This window comes from Calonectris borealis, unplaced genomic scaffold (genome assembly GCF_964195595.1).
Source record: "Calonectris borealis unplaced genomic scaffold, bCalBor7.hap1.2 HAP1_SCAFFOLD_44, whole genome shotgun sequence".
In the NCBI taxonomy this organism is placed as follows: Eukaryota; Metazoa; Chordata; class Aves; order Procellariiformes; family Procellariidae; genus Calonectris; species Calonectris borealis.
This window is the reverse complement of record NW_027441456.1, coordinates 807,917-826,449: the sequence shown is the minus strand read 5'-3', so window position 1 is coordinate 826,449 and position 18,533 is coordinate 807,917. Positions and strand designations below refer to the sequence as shown.

The window sequence follows — 18,533 nt, the reverse complement described above, 5'->3', positions numbered from 1 at the left end:
TTCAGCAGCGGCAGAATTCACCTTCCCCGGACTCCGTGGGGAAATCGCTCTGCGCTGGTGAGGCCGCGCCTGGAGCGCTGTGTCCAGTGCTGGGATCCCCAGTACAAGGCACGGACGTACTGGAGAGAGTCCAGGGATGGGCCACGACGATGAGGAAGGTCTGGAGCATGGGGCTGAGCGAGCTGTTCAGCCTGTTGAAGGCTCAGGGGGATCTTATCAATGAATGGGATCATCATCACGGGATGGAAGCGGAGGGAGCCATCGCCCTCAGCAGCGCCCACCGACAGGGTGAGAGGCAACGGGCACAAATTAGAGCGAATGAAATCCCACCTGAACACAAGAAAACACTTTTTTTTTTACGGTGAGGGGGGTCAGACGCTGGCACAGGTTGCCCAGACAGGCTGTGGGGTCTCCGTCCCCGGAGACAGTCAAACCCCAACTGGCCGGGGCCCTGGGCCCTGGCTCCGGGCGGCCCTGCCTGAGCGGGGGGGTGGACGAGCTGACCTCCAGCGGTCCCTTCCCCGCGAACCCTTCTGTGATTCACCGGCAGCTACGCACCGGAGCGCCCGTGCTTCACTGCCGTCCCTGCCACCCGCCCGCTGCAGGCAGCGCCGGGCGGTGCCGCTCACCGGGCTGCGCTGAGGCGGGCACTGCTTCACGGCTGCCAGCCGCCATCTTGTTCACCGGCGGGAAGGTCAACCCCCTCCCACGCTGGACAAGGCTCTGCCGTTTTTAAAAACACACCCAACGCCCCCATCGAAACCCCTCAAAAGGACCAACCCGTAACCCTCAGACCCCCCCCCGAGACCCCCCAAATACCCACAAACCCAAAACAGAGAGCCTAGTTTCCATTGCTCTACGCCAGCAGCATTATACGTCTTTTTTCATTTATGGTCTCAAAATGGTGTTCCCCCCCGGCACGGATCACGTCTACCAGAGCCCAACGTCGGTAATTAACAGACCAACCAGTTTTAATTGGGAAGGAAAGGGGTTTCTTCCTGGAGGGAAGCGCCGCTGCCCTCACCCGCTCCGGGGCTGGGCACTAGGACCGGCTTCTCCACAGCGCCGCGGCGCTCCCTGCGGAGACCCCGCTTCCGGGAGGGGTCCTTCCCTGCCGCGGGGCGTCCGCCTGACCGCCAGGTCCCGCCACCTCAGTCCGCCCGCGCGAGTCAGGCGAACGGCAGGGGCACCTATAGCGGGGTCCTTCCGGGACCTACTTCTTGCCCCGCCCCGCGCCCTGACGCTCTTTCCGGCGCGGGCGGCGGTAAAGGTGGGTGCTGCTGCCGCGTGGTGGGGCCGAGGCCTGGCCCGGGGCCGCGGCCGCCGCACTGTGGGGCGCGCGGGGGCTCCGGCCGCGGTAGCACCTTCCAGCGGCGTGGTGGGGGCCGGCAGTTGCGGCAGAGCCCGCCCGGACCGGGCCTGGCGGCGGGGGCCCAAAGCCCTTGGCGGGGTCTCGGCCTCCCACTGGTCGGGGCGCTCAGCCGTGAGCCGGTGGTTGGCCTCAGCCTCGTCCGGAGGGTTCGGCCAGGCCGGGAAGCGAGGCAGGAAATGTGCCCGCGGTCAGGGGGGACGGAGAACGGTCTCTGTCCGAGCAGGCGCTCGCCGCTGCCGAGTTGCCCGAATGACCCCCGGACACAGAAACGCGCCGAGCTGACGCAACCGCTGACGTGTTGTTGGTGCTTTTTGAAGGTGATACGGCGACAGGACGCGATGAGAAAACCTGATGCCGGAGCACGTTGCTTTTGGAGAAGCACGTGGCCTGTAGAGCTTTGTATGGGCTGAGGGAAGGTGACTGTGTGAGTATGGACTGGCTTGAGCTGTGCTTTTAGTAAGGGTAACAGCCCTCACTCTCTTGTGGAGAGTTAGGGGTTGGTGTTTTCTGAGAATTATGCCGATCTGTTGAGCAATTATTTATTGGGTGTGTACTTTTCCCCTGAGAAAAAGGACTTAGTCTCAATCTTATTTGTTCACCGTAGCTTTCTCCACTGTAAGTTAAACTTCTCCCCATCTATCCTGTCTCTCATTTTCCTTGTCATGGAAGCCGTGGGGAAGAACAATACCCCAAAGGCTCCAGTGCATCCAAGCGGTGGCTTGATTGCTTGCGTAGTGACTCTCTAGTCCCATCTCGAGGAAGAAATATATTAATGGTGTTAGAAATCAATAGGGTAGGGTCCTGTTCTAGGAAGAAGGCGTGTTGCATTTGAAAGCCTTGGGTAGGGCAGGAGGAGGTTGCCCTCTTGGGTCAGTGATGAGTGCTGGCATGTATTATCTGATCTAGGGCTGATGTGTATCACCACTGTAGCTCTAGAATTACTCTGAGACCCAGGGAACTGCAGTTTGTTTTGGCCGCGAGCTTGGAGCTTTTCCAAAGTGTGGAGTCCAATTCCTGTCACAAACTCTGAGCCAGCAGAGGGAGAAGGGAGCACAGTTTGAGTTTTCTTCCATTTGCGTGTGGGAGAGGTATAGTTCTTGGCTTAATCCCGGCTGCTCCTAGGAGATGCTTTCACGTTAACTGGGTGCAGCTTTTGGCTGCTTATGATGGAGGATGCTGTTGCGTGTGCAATCAGTATTTGTGTCTAATTACAGGCTTTACTCTTTAGCGGCCTTTGTACCCTTTTGGCTGAAAAGGGTGCCTAAGCACAGCAGTCGTAGGTCACGCGTCATTGTGTGTAGGTAGTGCGATGTAATCCTTCAAAATGGATTTGATCTCAGATCATGAAATAAGAATGAAATAATTATTGAATGTATTACACATCCCCTCATTTTTTAAAATAAAACTAAAAAAATGTTGCAGAATTCCTTCCCTGGGTTTGGACTAGATGATCTCAAGAAGTCCCTTCCAACCTAAATGGTTCTGTGAGTCTGTTCAGTTATGAGAAGAAGGGAGCAGCTTGTAGGAGTGTGTTTCAGCCTTGCAAACAGAGTAGGAAGGTTCTTCAAGTAGCGGTGTCAGAAGAGATAGCACAAGGGTTTTGAGAGAATTGGAGATGGTTCTTGATGAAGGCGTTGCAGCGTCACGCCGCGGGGCAGGGCAGGAGGCAGCGCCCGGCAGGACCCTGCTGCAGCGGCCCTGGGTGGCCGCCTGCCCCCGGGAGGCTTCGGGGTCTGCGTCGGGCCCCCTCAGCGGGGTCTGGGTCTTCTGCTGGTTGGGGCGGTCAGTGGCGAGGTGGTGGTTGACCTCAGCCTGGTCGGGAGGTTTCCCCAGAGAGGGCTTCGCCAGGCCGGGAAGCGAGGCAGGCAACGTGCCCGTGGTGAGGGTGGACGGAGAAAGGTCTGTGTCCGACAGGCACTTGCCGCCGGTGAGTTGCCCGAATTGCCCCCGGGCAGGGAAACCCGCCGAGCTGACGCCACCACTAATGTTTTGTTGCTGTTTTTTGAAGGTGACGCCGCGAGAGGACGCGATGAGAAAACCTGATGCCGGAGCACGTTGCTTTTGGAGAAGCACGTGGCCTGTAGAGCTTTGTATGGGCCGAGGGAAGGTGCCTGTGTGAGTATGGACTGGCTTGAGCTGTGCTTTTAGTAAGGGTAACAGCCCTCACTCTCTTGTGGAGAGTTAGGGGTTGGGAGCGTGCTCCCCAGCTGCTCCTCCCTTGCCCTGCCGTGCCCCGTGATGTACAGAGGGAGCTGCTGTGTTAATTCCCCTGGGCCTGTGATGGGTGTTGGCGTGTGTTGTGTGATCTAAATCTGCAGATGGTTGGTTTAGCTCTCGAATTGCTCTGAGACCTGGGCAGCGAGCTTCTCGCTCCTTTACCTGCAAGGAGGCTGTCGCTGTGTTTCCACGAGGCTCCCCTGGGAGGAGGACATACTGAGTCTGGCCGCAGCACTGCTCTGCGCTTGCTCGCGTTGATAAACACTGCAACCAGCGTTGGGTTTCTAGTTGTGGGTGAGCAGATGTAGCCCCCAGCAACTGGACTCCAGTTCCTGGAGGTGGAAAATGTCAGGAACTGGTTATGTCTGGAGCGGGGAAAAAAGTTGCAGTTATTTTTTAGTGTCCCCAAAAGAACTGGAGGCACTATCGCTTATGATTGTTGTTGCTGTGCTGAAAACATGCAGGTTAAGTACTGCATCAGAAAATAACGCTTGCGGGTGGCGTAGGTAAACAATGGGAAAGATAGATAGATATGCTCATGAGAATTCCCTTCGTAGTGCCCCTTCAGATTGTGGCAGCTTTGGCACTTGGCAGCGAGTTTCATGAAACGTTGGTCTTGTTACTTTTGAGAGTCGTTGGGGTGGTGATGTGAGTGTTAGTTTGGATGCCAAGGTGATAGCCGATGACCTGAAGTGAATTGGTGCCTCACTACTCGCCTGTGTTTCACTGGACGTGGAGCTTGATACTTCTGGACCAGAAAATAGCGGCGGTGGGGAAGGAAACGTAGTAGCGTAGGTGTATACAGGCACACGTGCCCGTACGTATGCATACGTACGTACAGGCATGCATGATGCAGGTAATGTGCGTGAGTGGGTAGTACACCCCAAGTTGTTAATGGGATAGAAAAGATTTGACGCGCTGCCAACTCTGTAAATGTTAACTAAGGCTTTTTCATTGCTCTGTTTTGATGCTGTGCTTACCCGATTCAGAACTAAAATAATGCCCTGCTTCGGGGCGCCGTCTGCCGGAGTGTGTGAGGACGAGCAGTGTTTGCTGGGGGCAGACAGCAGCGGATGGCGTGGGACGGCTGCGCCGAATGAAGACGGATGAAATCCTGGCACTCGTCAGATCGTGCCAGCGCAGGTGTGGTGCAGTGAGTGCCAGCGCGGGTCCTGATCCTCGTCTTGTGTCGACCCTCAGCACATCCAGGTAAATGCGATGGGTAACTGTAGAAACAACCCCTTGCAGTTACCGATCTCGATGATTGCAGACTTGGGAAGCGGGCGCTGTTGGATACCAATGGCAAAAACTATTTCAGAACCTTATTAAAAAATAATCTAACGTGCAAAACTCCAGGATCCATCTCCTAAAAAAAAAAAAATTCAGATGTGGGAACATTGTGCTTTTAATGTTCCTTTACTGGTGATTTTGTCTGCATTCTTCACGAAATTTGTAGCAGTGTCTCTGAAGTCTTTCTTAGGTACAGGTTTTACTGGAATCTTGTAGATAATTACGTTTGGGTTTTACGAATTCTTCTTGGTGTACGTTGAGGTGAAAGATGTGTATGGCCAAAGGAAGAGTAAAGGTTTGGATTTTATAGGTGTTTATAGACACGGAAATATATGACTGTCTCTTATAGTATATAACTAAATAATGATGAAATATTTCTATAAACTCTCTATATGCAATAGATACATTTTTTGTTGTGTGTTTACACTTTAGTACTCCTATACAAAAGTAGTGTTGTGGTAGCTGGTTCTTCTGTTGTGTTTGTCAAATCTTCTTTGTTCCTGTGTAACTTGAAAATGCTACTGGTCTGTTGAGCAATTATTTATTTGGTGTGTACTTTTCCCCTGAGAAAAAGGACTTAGTCTCAATCTTATTTGTTCACCGTAGCTTTCTCCACTGCAAGTTAAACTTCTCCCCATCTATCCTGTCTCTCATTTTCCTTGTCATGGAAGCCGTGGGGAAGAACAATACCCCAAAGGCTCCAGTGCATCCAAGCGGTGGCTTGATTGCTTGCGTAGTGACTCTCTAGTCCCATCTCGAGGAAGAAATATATTAATGGTGTTAGAAATCAATAGGGTAGGGTCCTGTTCTAGGAAGAAGGCGTGTTGCATTTGAAAGCCTTGGGTAGGGCAGGAGGAGGTTGCCTTCTTGGGTCAGTGATGAGTGCTGGCATGTATTATCTGATCTAGAGTTGATGTGTATCACCACTGTGGCTCTAGAATTACTCTGAGACCCAGGGAACTGCAGTTTGTTTTGGCTGCGAGCTTGGAGCTTTTCCAAAGTGTGGAGTCCAATTCCTGTCACAAACGCTAAGCCAGCAGAGGGAGAAGGGAGCACAGTTTGAGTTTTCTTCCATTTGCGTGTGGGAGAGGTATAGTTCTTGGCTTAATCCCGGCGGCTCCTAGGAGATGCTTTCACGTTAACTGGGTGCAGCTCTGGATACCCAAAGTTGAACAGCGTTAGCAAATGCTGATGTAGAGATTTGGTGGTAAAGTTCACCAGCCTGTCTTGATGAGCGTGCGTATTCTTGATTCCCAGCCAGTGTTTGGTCCTGCCTGCACATCCAGACTGTTGGAAGGGTCACACCACCTCTTCCTTTGATCGCAATTGACAGTCAGGTGTTCAGATTAGGTTTTTAGGGAGCATGCTGTGGTTGTACCTTTTCTGTTGGGGTTTGTTGTATTATTTCTGAAATGCAATAGAAGCTGAACGGAAGGAGTGTGATACCTGATGTAGCAGAGCAGGGTGCGTGTTGTCTTTCTTTCAGTGTGTGGATTTTTTAAGAAGAAAAGACTTGCATCAGTTTGACCCCCGAATTACATTGTTTTAAAATCTGTGGCCAGGTTCAACTTGAAATGTTGTCTGGGGGTGTTAATTGCTGGAAGTGTGTGTTAGGAGAGGTCTGTTGGTGTGGACATGCCCAGCAGTCCCTCATCTGCAGGTGTGGCTGCTTCTGGCTTAGCTTCCGGGTGCGAGTGTGCAAAAGAAACTTTGCAGCGCTAGGCAGTCTTGCTCTAAAACCCGGCATAGTTTCTCCTTCTGCCCAGATAGCCGAGAGAGCCGGGAACGTTTCAGGTGGGCCAAGAGTTGTGCCCCGGTATTTCTGAGTCCACAGCTCTGCAGCCGCCCAGTAGGGCACTACAGGTAAAGTTAAAGGTCACATAGCTCTGTGCCAGTGACACTATTGGAGTTTATTTGGATATATACCTGGAGATATCCACCAGCGGAAAAGAATTTGTTTTCTCTTATGCGCAGTTAGCACGCCGATCACTGGAGTTGTGATGTGCACTTGTTGACTGTTGAGGAAATTACCCGTGGGGTGGAAGAGGAAACAGCATAGGGGCGCTTTGTAGTTAGGGGTTTTTTTGTTCAATATAAAACCTGGGCTTTCAGCATTTTGTTCCGTATTTTCAATGGTGATTTGAACGTGTTTTTCTTGTTGTTAAAAAAACCACAAGTTATTTCCTTCCCTACCCCCCTACATTCTAGGAGAAATAGCTGTGAGGTTCTCCCTCTGTGCTGCAGCAATCCCGGCTCTTCTGGTAAGACCTATATCATCACTTGCACAAGTACAGTGTCTTCTCGTTAGCACTGCTGAAGCTTCTGCAGGACTGAGCTTGGTTAGGATATAGGGTGCATTAGTTGCTGTTGTGCCTTGCAGGGCAAACTGGGTGCTCTTGATGTGGGGAAAGCGGCAGGATTTGTTTTTTTCCCGTATGGAGGATTTGGTTCTGAAGCTTGTGCAGGACGGGTGAGGTTTTGTTTGTATGGAGATGTTTTAAATTGGGCAGCATCACATCCTGCCTATAAAAGTTCCTTTCCGAATCTGTATTGCGCGACACTGCCTGATGCCATGGGGGCAGCCAGGCTTTTGATGTTAAGGCTCCTCGGTAGACTGAGAACTGGCCAGAGGGTTGCAGTTACACTTAGAGCTTTATTATTCTAGAAAGACTTTAGCAATCAGCGTAGCGTATTGCCACCCGGCCTTTTCTAGCACTGAGCGTAGCTTTCCCATTACCTGAGTTTTCAGTGCCTTAGAGTTTTCAGTCACCTGGACCCTCTGCAGATGTGGTCAAATGCTTCATAATTAGTGCACGGTACAAGAATCAGAATGTAGACTCTGACTTGAAAAGGTCCCCGGGTCCCTGGCTCAGTGCTCGGCGGAGGAGGAAGAGCAGCGTTGGTGTCACAGTGCTTTAGCTGACGGTGAGGGTGTTCCCCCTTCCCGCCCCGACGTGGTGCAGGTGTCCCCTGTATCGCAGCGGGGTGTGCTGGTCACAGATCCATCGGTGATGCCCGTTGATGTACCTTCCTTGTTTGCCCAGTGCCTGCCCCTTAGTTGCAGTAAATGAGCAAAGAGGTCGACAGATCTGAGCAGCCGGGTAGAGACTCGGGAGGTTATAATTTGGGGAGGGAAGAAGAAAACCAAAATCAACCCCAACAGGTATTAAGTAATGGAAGTTAGGCAGCCTTCCTTCTTCCCAGCCTAGAAAGGTCTGGAAAGTCCCGGCTATTTGGGAAGCTGGCAAACCACCTCTCTGTTAGAGGTGAAGAGGAGGCATTGGTGGGCTTAAAGCACTTCCCCATCTCTAGAATTTTTCTGTTTGCTTTTAAAAAGCCATGACCTAGCCCATGAGATGGCCAATTTTCCTGCCAGAAGAAGGTCTTCCCCTTAGCAAGTCAGTTGAAAAGCACACAATAGTAGATCAGCGATGGAGTAAGGTAAGGGACTGTTACAAATCTATGATGTGACTAAAATGACCGTTTTGGAAATGGCGTTGATGTAATTCTCCTGTTGTATCTTCCTATGATTGATGAATGAGCGAGTTACATTATTTCATTGTAACGGCTGTCTTTTGGCTGCTTATGATGGAGGATGCTGTTGCGTGTGAAATCAGTATTTGTGTCTAAATACAGGCTTTACTCTTCAGCGGCCTGTGTACCCTTTTGGCTGAAAAGGGTGCCCGAGCACAGCAGTCGTAGGTCACGAGTCCTTGTGTGTAGGTAGTGCGATGTAATCCTTCAAAATGGATTTGATCTCAGATCATGAAATAAGAATGAAATAATTATTGAATGTATTACACATCCCCTCCTTTTTTAAAATAAAACTAAAAAAATATTGCAGAACTCCTTCCCTGGGTTTGGACTAGATGATCTCCAGAAGTCCCTTCCAACCTAAATGGTTCTGTGAGTCTGTTCAGTTATGAGAAGAAGGGAGCAGCTTGTAGGAGTGTGTTTCAGCTTGCAAACAGAGTAGGAAGGTTCTTCAAGTAGCGGTGTCAGAACAGATAGCACAAGGGTTTTGAGAGAATTGGAGATGGTTCTTGATGAAGGCGTTGCAGCGTCACGCCGCGGGGCAGGGCAGGAGGCAGCGCCCGGCAGGACCCTGCTGCAGCGGCCCTGGGTGGCCGCCTGCCCCCGGGAGGCCTCGGGGTCTGCGTCGGGCCCCCTCAGCGGGGTCTGGGTCTTCTGCTGGTCGGGGCGGTCAGTGGCGAGCTGGTGGTTGACCTCAGCCTGGTCGGGAGGTTTCCCCAGAGAGGGCTTCGCCAGGCCGGGAAGCGAGGCAGGCAACGTGCCCGTGGTGAGGGTGGACGGAGAAAGGTCTGTGTCCGACAGGCACTTGCCGCCGGTGAGTTGCCCGAATTGCCCCCGGGCAGGGAAACCCGCCGAGCTGACGCCACCACTAATGTTTTGTTGCTGTTTTTTGAAGGTGACGCCGCGAGAGGACGCGATGAGAAAACCTGATGCCGGAGCACGTTGCTTTTGGAGAAGCACGTGGCCTGTAGAGCTTTGTATGGGCCGAGGGAAGGTGCCTGTGTGAGTATGGACTGGCTTGAGCTGTGCTTTTAGTAAGGGTAACAGCCCTCACTCTCTTGTGGAGAGTTAGGGGTTGGGAGCGTGCTCCCCAGCTGCTCCTCCCTTGCCCTGCCGTGCCCCGTGATGTACAGAGGGAGCTGCTGTGTTAATTCCCCTGGGCCTGTGATGGGTGTTGGCGTGTGTTGTGTGATCTAAATCTGCAGATGGTTGGTTTAGCTCTCGAATTGCTCTGAGACCTGGGCAGCGAGCTTCTCGCTCCTTTACCTGCAAGGAGGCTGTCGCTGTGTTTCCACGAGGCTCCCCTGGGAGGAGGACATACTGAGTCTGGCCGCAGCACTGCTCTGCGCTTGCTCGCGTTGATAAACACTGCAACCAGCGTTGGGTTTCTAGTTGTGGGTGAGCAGATGTAGCCCCCAGCAACTGGACTCCAGTTCCTGGAGGTGGAAAATGTCAGGAACTGGTTATGTCTGGAGCGGGGAAAAAAGTTGCAGTTATTTTTTAGTGTCCCCAAAAGAACTGGAGGCACTATCGCTTATGATTGTTGTTGCTGTGCTGAAAACATGCAGGTTAAGTACTGCATCAGAAAATAACGCTTGCGGGTGGCGTAGGTAAACAATGGGAAAGATAGATAGATATGCTCATGAGAATTCCCTTCGTAGTGCCCCTTCAGATTGTGGCAGCTTTGGCACTTGGCAGCGAGTTTCATGAAACGTTGGTCTTGTTACTTTTGAGAGTCGTTGGGGTGGTGATGTGAGTGTTAGTTTGGATGCCAAGGTGATAGCCGATGACCTGAAGTGAATTGGTGCCTCACTACTCGCCCGTGTTTCACTGGACGTGGAGCTTGATACTTCTGGACCAGAAAATAGAGGCGGGGGGAAGGAAACGTAGTAGCGTAGGTGTATACAGGCACACGTGCCCGTACGTATGCATACGTACGTACAGGCATGCGTGATGCAGGTAATGTGCGTGAGTGGGTAGTACACCCCAAGTTGTTAATGGGATAGAAAAGATTTGACGCGCTGCCAACTCTGTAAATGTTAACGAAGGCTTTTTCATTGCTCTGTTTTGATGCTGTGCTTACCCGATTCAGAACTAAAATAATGCCCTGCTTCGGGGCGCAGTCTGCCGGAGTGTGTGAGGACGAGCAGTGTTTGCTGGGGGCAGACAGCAGCGGATGGCGTGGGACGGCTGCGCCGAATGAAGACAGATGAAATCCTGGCACTCGTCAGATCGTGCCAGCGCAGGTGTGGTGCAGTGAGTGCCAGCGCGGGTCCTGATCCTCGTCTTGTGTTGACCCTCAGCACATCCAGGTAAATGCGATGGGTAACTGTAGAAACAACCCCTTGCAGTTACCGATCTCGATGATTGCAGACTTGGGAAGCGGGCGCTGTTGGATACCAATGGCAAAAACTATTTCAGAACCTTATTAAAAAATAATCTAACGTGCAAAACTCCAGGATCCATCTCCTAAAAAAAAAAAAATTCAGATGTGGGAACATTGTGCTTTTAATGTTCCTTTACTGGTGATTTTGTCTGCATTCTTCACGAAATTTGTAGCAGTGTCTCTGAAGTCTTTCTTAGGTACAGGTTTTACTGGAATCTTGTAGATAATTACGTTTGGGTTTAACGAATTCTTCTTGGTGTACGTTGAGGTGAAAGATGTGTATGGCCAAAGGAAGAGTAAAGGTTTGGATTTTATAGGTGTTTATAGACACGGAAATATATGACTGTCTCTTATAGTATATAACTAAATAATGATGAAATATTTCTATAAACTCTCTATATGCAATAGATACATTTTTTGTTGTGTGTTTACACTTTAGTACTCCTATACAAAAGTAGTGTTGTGGTAGCTGGTTCTTCTGTTGTGTTTGTCAAATCTTCTTTGTTCCTGTGTAACTTGAAAATGCTACTGGTCTGTTGAGCAATTATTTATTGGGTGTGTACTTTTCCCCTGAGAAAAAGGACTTAGTCTCAATCTTATTTGTTCACCGTAGCTTTCTCCACTGCAAGTTAAACTTCTCCCCATCTATCCTGTCTCTCATTTTCCTTGTCATGGAAGCCGTGGGGAAGAACAATACCCCAAAGGCTCCAGTGCATCCAAGCGGTGGCTTGATTGCTTGCGTAGTGACTCTCTAGTCCCATCTCGAGGAAGAAATATATTAATGGTGTTAGAAATCAATAGGGTAGGGTCCTGTTCTAGGAAGAAGGCGTGTTGCATTTGAAAGCCTTGGGTAGGGCAGGAGGAGGTTGCCTTCTTGGGTCAGTGATGAGTGCTGGCATGTATTATCTGATCTAGAGTTGATGTGTATCACCACTGTGGCTCTAGAATTACTCTGAGACCCAGGGAACTGCAGTTTGTTTTGGCTGCGAGCTTGGAGCTTTTCCAAAGTGTGGAGTCCAATTCCTGTCACAAACGCTAAGCCAGCACAGGGAGAAGGGAGCACAGTTTGAGTTTTCTTCCATTTGCGTGTGGGAGAGGTATAGTTCTTGGCTTAATCCCGGCTGCTCCTAGGAGATGCTTTCACGTTAACTGGGTGCAGCTCTGGATACCCAAAGTTGAACAGCGTTAGCGAATGCTGATGTAGAGATTTGGTGGTAAAGTTCACCAGCCTGTCTTGATGAGCGTGCGTATTCTTGATTCCCAGCCAGTGTTTGGTCCTGCCTGCACATCCAGACTGTTGGAAGGGTCACACCACCTCTTCCTTTGATCGCAATTGACAGTCAGGTGTTCAGATTAGGTTTTTAGGGAGCATGCTGTGGTTGTACCTTTTCTGTTGGGGTTTGTTGTATTATTTCTGAAATGCAATAGAAGCTGAATGGAAGGAGTGTGATACCTGATGTAGCAGAGCAGGGTGCGTGTTGTCTTTCTTTCAGTGTGTGGATTTTTTAAGAAGAAAAGACTTGCATCAGTTTGACCCCCGAATTACATTGTTTTAAAATCTGTGGCCAGGTTCAACTTGAAATGTTGTCTGGGGGTGTTAATTGCTGGAAGTGTGTGTTAGGAGAGGTCTGTTGGTGTGGACATGCTCAGCAGTCCCTCATCTGCAGGTGTGGCTGCTTCTGGCTTAGCTTCCGGGTGCGAGTGTGCAAAAGAAAATTTGCAGCGCTAGGCAGTCTTGCTCTAAAACCCGGCATAGTTTCTCCTTCTGCCCAGATAGCCGAGAGAGCCGGGAACGTTTCAGGTGGGCCAAGAGTTGTGCCCCGGTATTTCTGAGTCCACAGCTCTGCAGCCGCCCAGTAGGGCACTACAGGTAAAGTTAAAGGTCACATAGCTCTGTGCCAGTGACACTATTGGAGTTTATTTGGATATATACCTGGAGATATCCACCAGCGGAAAAGAATTTGTTTTCTCTTATGCGCAGTTAGCACGCCGATCACTGGAGTTGTGATGTGCACTTGCTGACTGTTGAGGAAATTACTCGTGGGGTGGAAGAGGAAACAGTAGAGGGGCTCTTTGTAGTTAGGGGTTTTTTTGTTCAATATAAAACCTGGGCTTTCAGCATTTTGTTCCGTATTTTCAATGGTGATTTGAACGTGTTTTTCTTGTTGTTAAAAAAACCACAAGTTATTTCCTTCCCTACCCCCCTACATTCTAGGAGAAATAGCTGTGAGGTTCTCCCTCTGTGCTGCAGCAATCCCGGCTCTTCTGGTAAGACCTATATCATCACTTGCACAAGTACAGTGTCTTCTCGTTAGCACTGCTGAAGCTTCTGCAGGACTGAGCTTGGTTAGGATATAGGGTGCATTAGTTGCTGTTGTGCCTTGCAGGGCAAACTGGGTACTCTTGATGTGGGGAAAGCGGCAGGATTTGTTTTTTTCCCGTATGGAGGATTTGGTTCTGAAGCTTGTGCAGGACGGGTGAGGTTTTGTTTGTATGGAGATGTTTTAAATTGGGCAGCATCACATCCTGCCTATAAAAGTTCCTTTCCGAATCTGTATTGCGCGACACTGCCTGATGCCATGGGGGCAGCCAGGCTTTTGATGTTAAGGCTCCTCGGTAGACTGAGAACTGGCCAGAGGGTTGCAGTTACACTTAGAGCTTTATTATTCTAGAAAGACTTTAGCAATCAGCGTAGCGTATTGCCACCCGGCATTTTCTAGCACTGAGCGTAGCTTTCCCATTACCTGAGTTTTCAGTGCCTTAGAGTTTTCAGTCACCTGGACCCTCTGCAGATGTGGTCAAATGCTTCATAATTAGTGCACGGTACAAGAATCAGAATGTAGACTGACTTGAAAAGGTCCCCGGGTCCCTGGCTCAGTGCTCGGCGGAGGAGGAAGAGCGGCGGTGGTGTCACAGTGCTTTAGCTGACGGTGAGGGTGTTCCCCCTTCCCGCCCCGACGTGGTGCAGGTGTCCCCTGTATCGCAGCGGGGTGTGCTGGTCACAGATCCATCGGTGATGCCCGTTGATGTACCTTCCTTGTTTGCCCAGTGCCTGCCCCTTAGTTGCAGTAAATGAGCAAAGAGGTCGACAGATCTGAGCAGCCGGGTAGAGACTCGGGAGGTTATAATTTGGGGAGGGAAGAAGAAAACCAAAATCAACCCCAACAGGTATTAAGTAATGGAAGTTAGGCAGCCTTCCTTCTTCCCAGCCTAGAAAGGTCTGGAAAGTCCCGGCTATTTGGGAAGCTGGCAAACCACCTCTGTGTTAGAGGTGAAGAGGAGGCATTGGTGGGCTTAAAGCACTTCCCCATCTCTAGAATTTTTCTGTTTGCTTTTAAAAAGCCATGACCTAGCCCATGAGATGGCCAATTTTCCTGCCAGAAGAAGGTCTTCCCCTTAGCAAGTCAGTTGAAAAGCACACAATAGTAGATCAGCGATGGAGTAAGGTAAGGGACTGTTACAAATCTATGATGTGACTAAAATGACCGTTTTGGAAATGGCGTTGATGTAATTCTCCTGTTGTATCTTCCTATGATTGATGAATGAGCGAGTTACATTATTTCATTGTAACGGCTGTCTTTTGGCTGCTTATGATGGAGGATGCTGTTGCGTGTGAAATCAGTATTTGTGTCTAAATACAGGCTTTACTCTTCAGCGGCCTGTGTACCCTTTTGGCTGAAAAGGGTGCCCGAGCACAGCAGTCGTAGGTCACGAGTCCTTGTGTGTAGGTAGTGCGATGTAATCCTTCAAAATGGATTTGATCTCAGATCATGAAATAAGAATGAAATAATTATTGAATGTATTACACATCCCCTCCTTTTTTAAAATAAAACTAAAAAAATATTGCAGAACTCCTTCCCTGGGTTTGGACTAGATGATCTCCAGAAGTCCCTTCCAACCTAAATGGTTCTGTGAGTCTGTTCAGTTATGAGAAGAAGGGAGCAGCTTGTAGGAGTGTGTTTCAGCTTGCAAACAGAGTAGGAAGGTTCTTCAAGTAGCGGTGTCAGAACAGATAGCACAAGGGTTTTGAGAGAATTGGAGATGGTTCTTGATGAAGGCGTTGCAGCGTCACGCCGCGGGGCAGGGCAGGAGGCAGCGCCCGGCAGGACCCTGCTGCAGCGGCCCTGGGTGGCCGCCTGCCCCCGGGAGGCCTCGGGGTCTGCGTCGGGCCCCCTCAGCGGGGTCTGGGTCTTCTGCTGGTCGGGGCGGTCAGTGGCGAGCTGGTGGTTGACCTCAGCCTGGTCGGGAGGTTTCCCCAGAGAGGGCTTCGCCAGGCCGGGAAGCGAGGCAGGCAACGTGCCCGTGGTGAGGGTGGACGGAGAAAGGTCTGTGTCCGACAGGCACTTGCCGCCGGTGAGTTGCCCGAATTGCCCCCGGGCAGGGAAACCCGCCGAGCTGACGCCACCACTAATGTTTTGTTGCTGTTTTTTGAAGGTGACGCCGCGAGAGGACGCGATGAGAAAACCTGATGCCGGAGCACGTTGCTTTTGGAGAAGCACGTGGCCTGTAGAGCTTTGTATGGGCCGAGGGAAGGTGCCTGTGTGAGTATGGACTGGCTTGAGCTGTGCTTTTAGTAAGGGTAACAGCCCTCACTCTCTTGTGGAGAGTTAGGGGTTGGGAGCGTGCTCCCCAGCTGCTCCTCCCTTGCCCTGCCGTGCCCCGTGATGTACAGAGGGAGCTGCTGTGTTAATTCCCCTGGGCCTGTGATGGGTGTTGGCGTGTGTTGTGTGATCTAAATCTGCAGATGGTTGGTTTAGCTCGCGAATTGCTCTGAGACCTGGGCAGCGAGCTTCTCGCTCCTTTACCTGCAAGGAGGCTGTCGCTGTGTTTCCACGAGGCTCCCCTGGGAGGAGGACATACTGAGTCTGGCCGCAGCACTGCTCTGCGCTTGCTCGCGTTGATAAACACTGCAACCAGCGTTGGGTTTCTAGTTGTGGGTGAGCAGATGTAGCCCCCAGCAACTGGACTCCAGTTCCTGGAGGTGGAAAATGTCAGGAACTGGTTATGTCTGGAGCGGGGAAAAAATTTCCGTTATTTTTTAGTGTCCCCAAAAGAACTGGAGGCACTATCGCTTATGATTGTTGTTGCTGTGCTGAAAACATGCAGGTTAAGTACTGCATCAGAAAATAACGCTTGCGGGTGGCGTAGGTAAACAATGGGAAAGATAGATAGATATGCTCATGAGAATTCCCTTCGTAGTGCCCCTTCAGATTGTGGCAGCTTTGGCACTTGGCAGCGAGTTTCATGAAACGTTGGTCTTGTTACTTTTGAGAGTCGTTGGGGTGGTGATGTGAGTGTTAGTTTGGATGCCAAGGTGATAGCCGATGACCTGAAGTGAATTGGTGCCTCACTACTCGCCTGTGTTTCACTGGATGTGGAGCTTGATACTTCTGGACCAGAAAATAGAGGCGGGGGGAAGGAAACGTAGTAGCGTAGGTGTATACAGGCACACGTGCCCGTACGTATGCATACGTACGTACAGGCATGCGTGATGCAGGTAATGTGCGTGAGTGGGTAGTACACCCCAAGTTGTTAATGGGATAGAAAAGATTTGACGCGCTGCCAACTCTGTAAATGTTAACGAAGGCTTTTTCATTGCTCTGTTTTGATGCTGTGCTTACCCGATTCAGAACTAAAATAATGCCCTGCTTCGGGGCGCCGTCTGCCGGAGTGTGTGAGGACGAGCAGTGTTTGCTGGGGGCAGACAGCAGCGGATGGCGTGGGACGGCTGCGCCGAATGAAGACGGATGAAATTCTGGCACTCGTCAGATCGTGCCAGCGCAGGTGTGGTGCAGTGAGTGCCAGCGCGGGTCCTGATCCTCGTCTTGTGTCGACCCTCAGCACATCCAGGTAAATGCGATGGGTAACTGTAGAAACAACCCCTTGCAGTTACCGATCTCGATGATTGCAGACTTGGGAAGCGGGTGCTGTTGGGTACCAATGGCAAAAACTATTTCAGAACCTTATTAAAAAATAATCTAACGTGCAAAACTTCAGGATCCATCTCCTAAAAAAAAAAAAAAATTCAGATGTGGGAACATTGTGCTTTTAATGTTCCTTTACTGGTGATTTTGTCTGCATTCTTCACGAAATTTGTAGCAGTGTCTCTGAAATGTTTCTTAGGTACAGGTTTTACTGGAATCTTGTAGATAATTACGTTTGGATTTTACGAATTCTTCTTGGTGTACGTTGAGGTGAAAGATGTGTATGGCCAAAGGAAGAGTAAAGGTTTGGATTTTATAGGTGTTTATAGACACGGAAATATATGACTGTCTCTTATAGTATATAACTAAATAATGATGAAATATTTCTATAAACTCTCTATATGCAATAGATACATTTTTTGTGTCGTGTGTTTACACTTTAGTACTCCTATACAAAAGTAGTGTTGTGGTAGCTGGTTCTTCTGTTGTGTTTGCCAAATCTTCTTTGTTCCTGTGTAACTTGAAAATGCTACTGGTCTGTTGAGCAATTATTTCTTGGGTGTGTACTTTTCCCCTGAGAAAAAGGACTTAGTCTCAATCTTATTTGTTCACCGTAGCTTTCTCCACTGTAAGTTAAACTTCTCCCCATCTATCCTGTCTCTCATTTTCCTTGTCATGGAAGCCGTGGGGAAGAACAATACCCCAAAGGCTCCAGTGCATCCAAGCGGTGGCTTGATTGCTTGCGTAGTGACTCTCTAGTCCCATCTCGAGGAAGAAATATATTAATGGTGTTAGAAATCAATAGGGTAGGGTCCTGTTCTAGGAAGAAGGCGTGTTGCATTTGAAAGCCTTGGGTAGGGCAGGAGGAGGTTGCCTTCTTGGGTCAGTGATGAGTGCTGGCATGTATTATCTGATCTAGAGTTGATGTGTATCACCACTGTAGCTCTAGAATTACTCTGAGACCCAGGGAACTGCAGTTTGTTTTGGCTGCGAGCTTGGAGCTTTTCCAAAGTGCGGAGTCCAATTCCTGTCACAAACTCTGAGCCAGCAGAGGGAGAAGGGAGCACAGTTTGAGTTTTCTTCCATTTGCGTGTGGGAGAGGTATAGTTCTTGGCTTAATCCCGGCTGCTCCTAGGAGGTGCTTTCACGTTAACTGGGTGCAGCTCTGGATACCCAAAGTTGAACAGCGTTAGCAAATGCTGATGTAGAGATTTGGTGGTAAAGTTGACCAGCCTGTCTTGATGAGCGTGCGTATTCTTGATTCCCAGCCAGTGTTTGGTCCTGCCTGCACATCCAGACTGTTGGAAGGGTCACACCACCTCTTCCTTTGATCGCAATTGACAGTCAGGTGTTCAGATTAGGTTTTTAGGGAGCATGCTGTGGTTGTACCTTTTCTGTTGGGGTTTGTTGTATTATTTCTGAAATGCAATAGAAGCTGAACGGAAGGAGTGTGATACCTGATGTAGCAGAGCAGGGTGCGTGTTGTCTTTCTTTCAGTGTGTGGATTTTTTAAGAAGAAAAGACTTGCATCAGTTTGACCCCTGAATTACGTTGTTTTAAAATCTGTGGCCAGGTTCAACTTGAAATGTTGTCTGGGGGTGTTAATTGCTGGAAGTGTGTGTTAGGAGAGGTCTGTTGGTGTGGACATGCCCAGCAGTCCCTCATCTGCAGGTGTGGCTTCTTCTGGCTTAGCTTCCGGGTGCGAGTGTGCAAAAGAAAATTTGCAGCGCTAGGCAGTCTTGCTCTAAAACCCGGCATAGTTTCTCCTTCTGCCCAGATAGCCGAGAGAGCCGGGAACGTTTCAGGTGGG

The 18,533-nt window shown here is 50.0% G+C and overlaps 1 protein-coding gene, 1 long non-coding RNA gene and 4 other non-coding genes across 10 annotated transcripts in view; 5 read left to right on the top strand and 1 right to left on the bottom strand.

Annotated features, from left to right (window-relative positions):
* LOC142076355 (uncharacterized) overlaps positions 1-18,533 on the bottom strand; it is an 801,642-nt gene that overhangs the window by 496,348 nt on the left and 286,761 nt on the right. The window lies entirely within an intron of this gene.
* Positions 1,311-18,533, top strand: part of LOC142076359 (uncharacterized) — a 42,814-nt gene continuing 25,591 nt past the window's right edge. For 4 of the 5 annotated variants that reach the window (XR_012671154.1, XR_012671155.1, XR_012671156.1 and 1 more), the window contains exons 1-9: positions 1,311-1,796; positions 3,381-3,487; positions 4,579-4,798; positions 7,088-7,140; positions 9,309-9,415; positions 10,506-10,725; positions 13,015-13,067; positions 15,234-15,340; positions 16,430-16,649. This is a non-coding gene — a long non-coding RNA (uncharacterized LOC142076359). Of the gene's footprint in view, positions 1,797-3,380; positions 3,488-4,578; positions 4,799-7,087; positions 7,141-9,308; positions 9,416-10,505; positions 10,726-13,014; positions 13,068-15,233; positions 15,341-16,429; positions 16,650-16,922; positions 18,085-18,533 lie in introns of all 5 variants that reach the window. The other variant, XR_012671158.1, reaches the window with a different exon arrangement.
* Positions 2,241-2,325, top strand: LOC142076378 (small nucleolar RNA SNORD45). The gene has a single exon (XR_012671178.1). It is a non-coding gene; the product is annotated as a small nucleolar RNA SNORD45 (small nucleolar RNA).
* On the top strand, positions 5,750-5,834 carry LOC142076368 (small nucleolar RNA SNORD45). Its single transcript, XR_012671171.1, has one exon. It is a non-coding gene; the product is annotated as a small nucleolar RNA SNORD45 (small nucleolar RNA).
* Positions 11,677-11,761, top strand: LOC142076367 (small nucleolar RNA SNORD45). Its single transcript, XR_012671170.1, has one exon. It is a non-coding gene; the product is annotated as a small nucleolar RNA SNORD45 (small nucleolar RNA).
* Positions 17,605-17,689, top strand: LOC142076377 (small nucleolar RNA SNORD45). Its single transcript, XR_012671177.1, has one exon. It is a non-coding gene; the product is annotated as a small nucleolar RNA SNORD45 (small nucleolar RNA).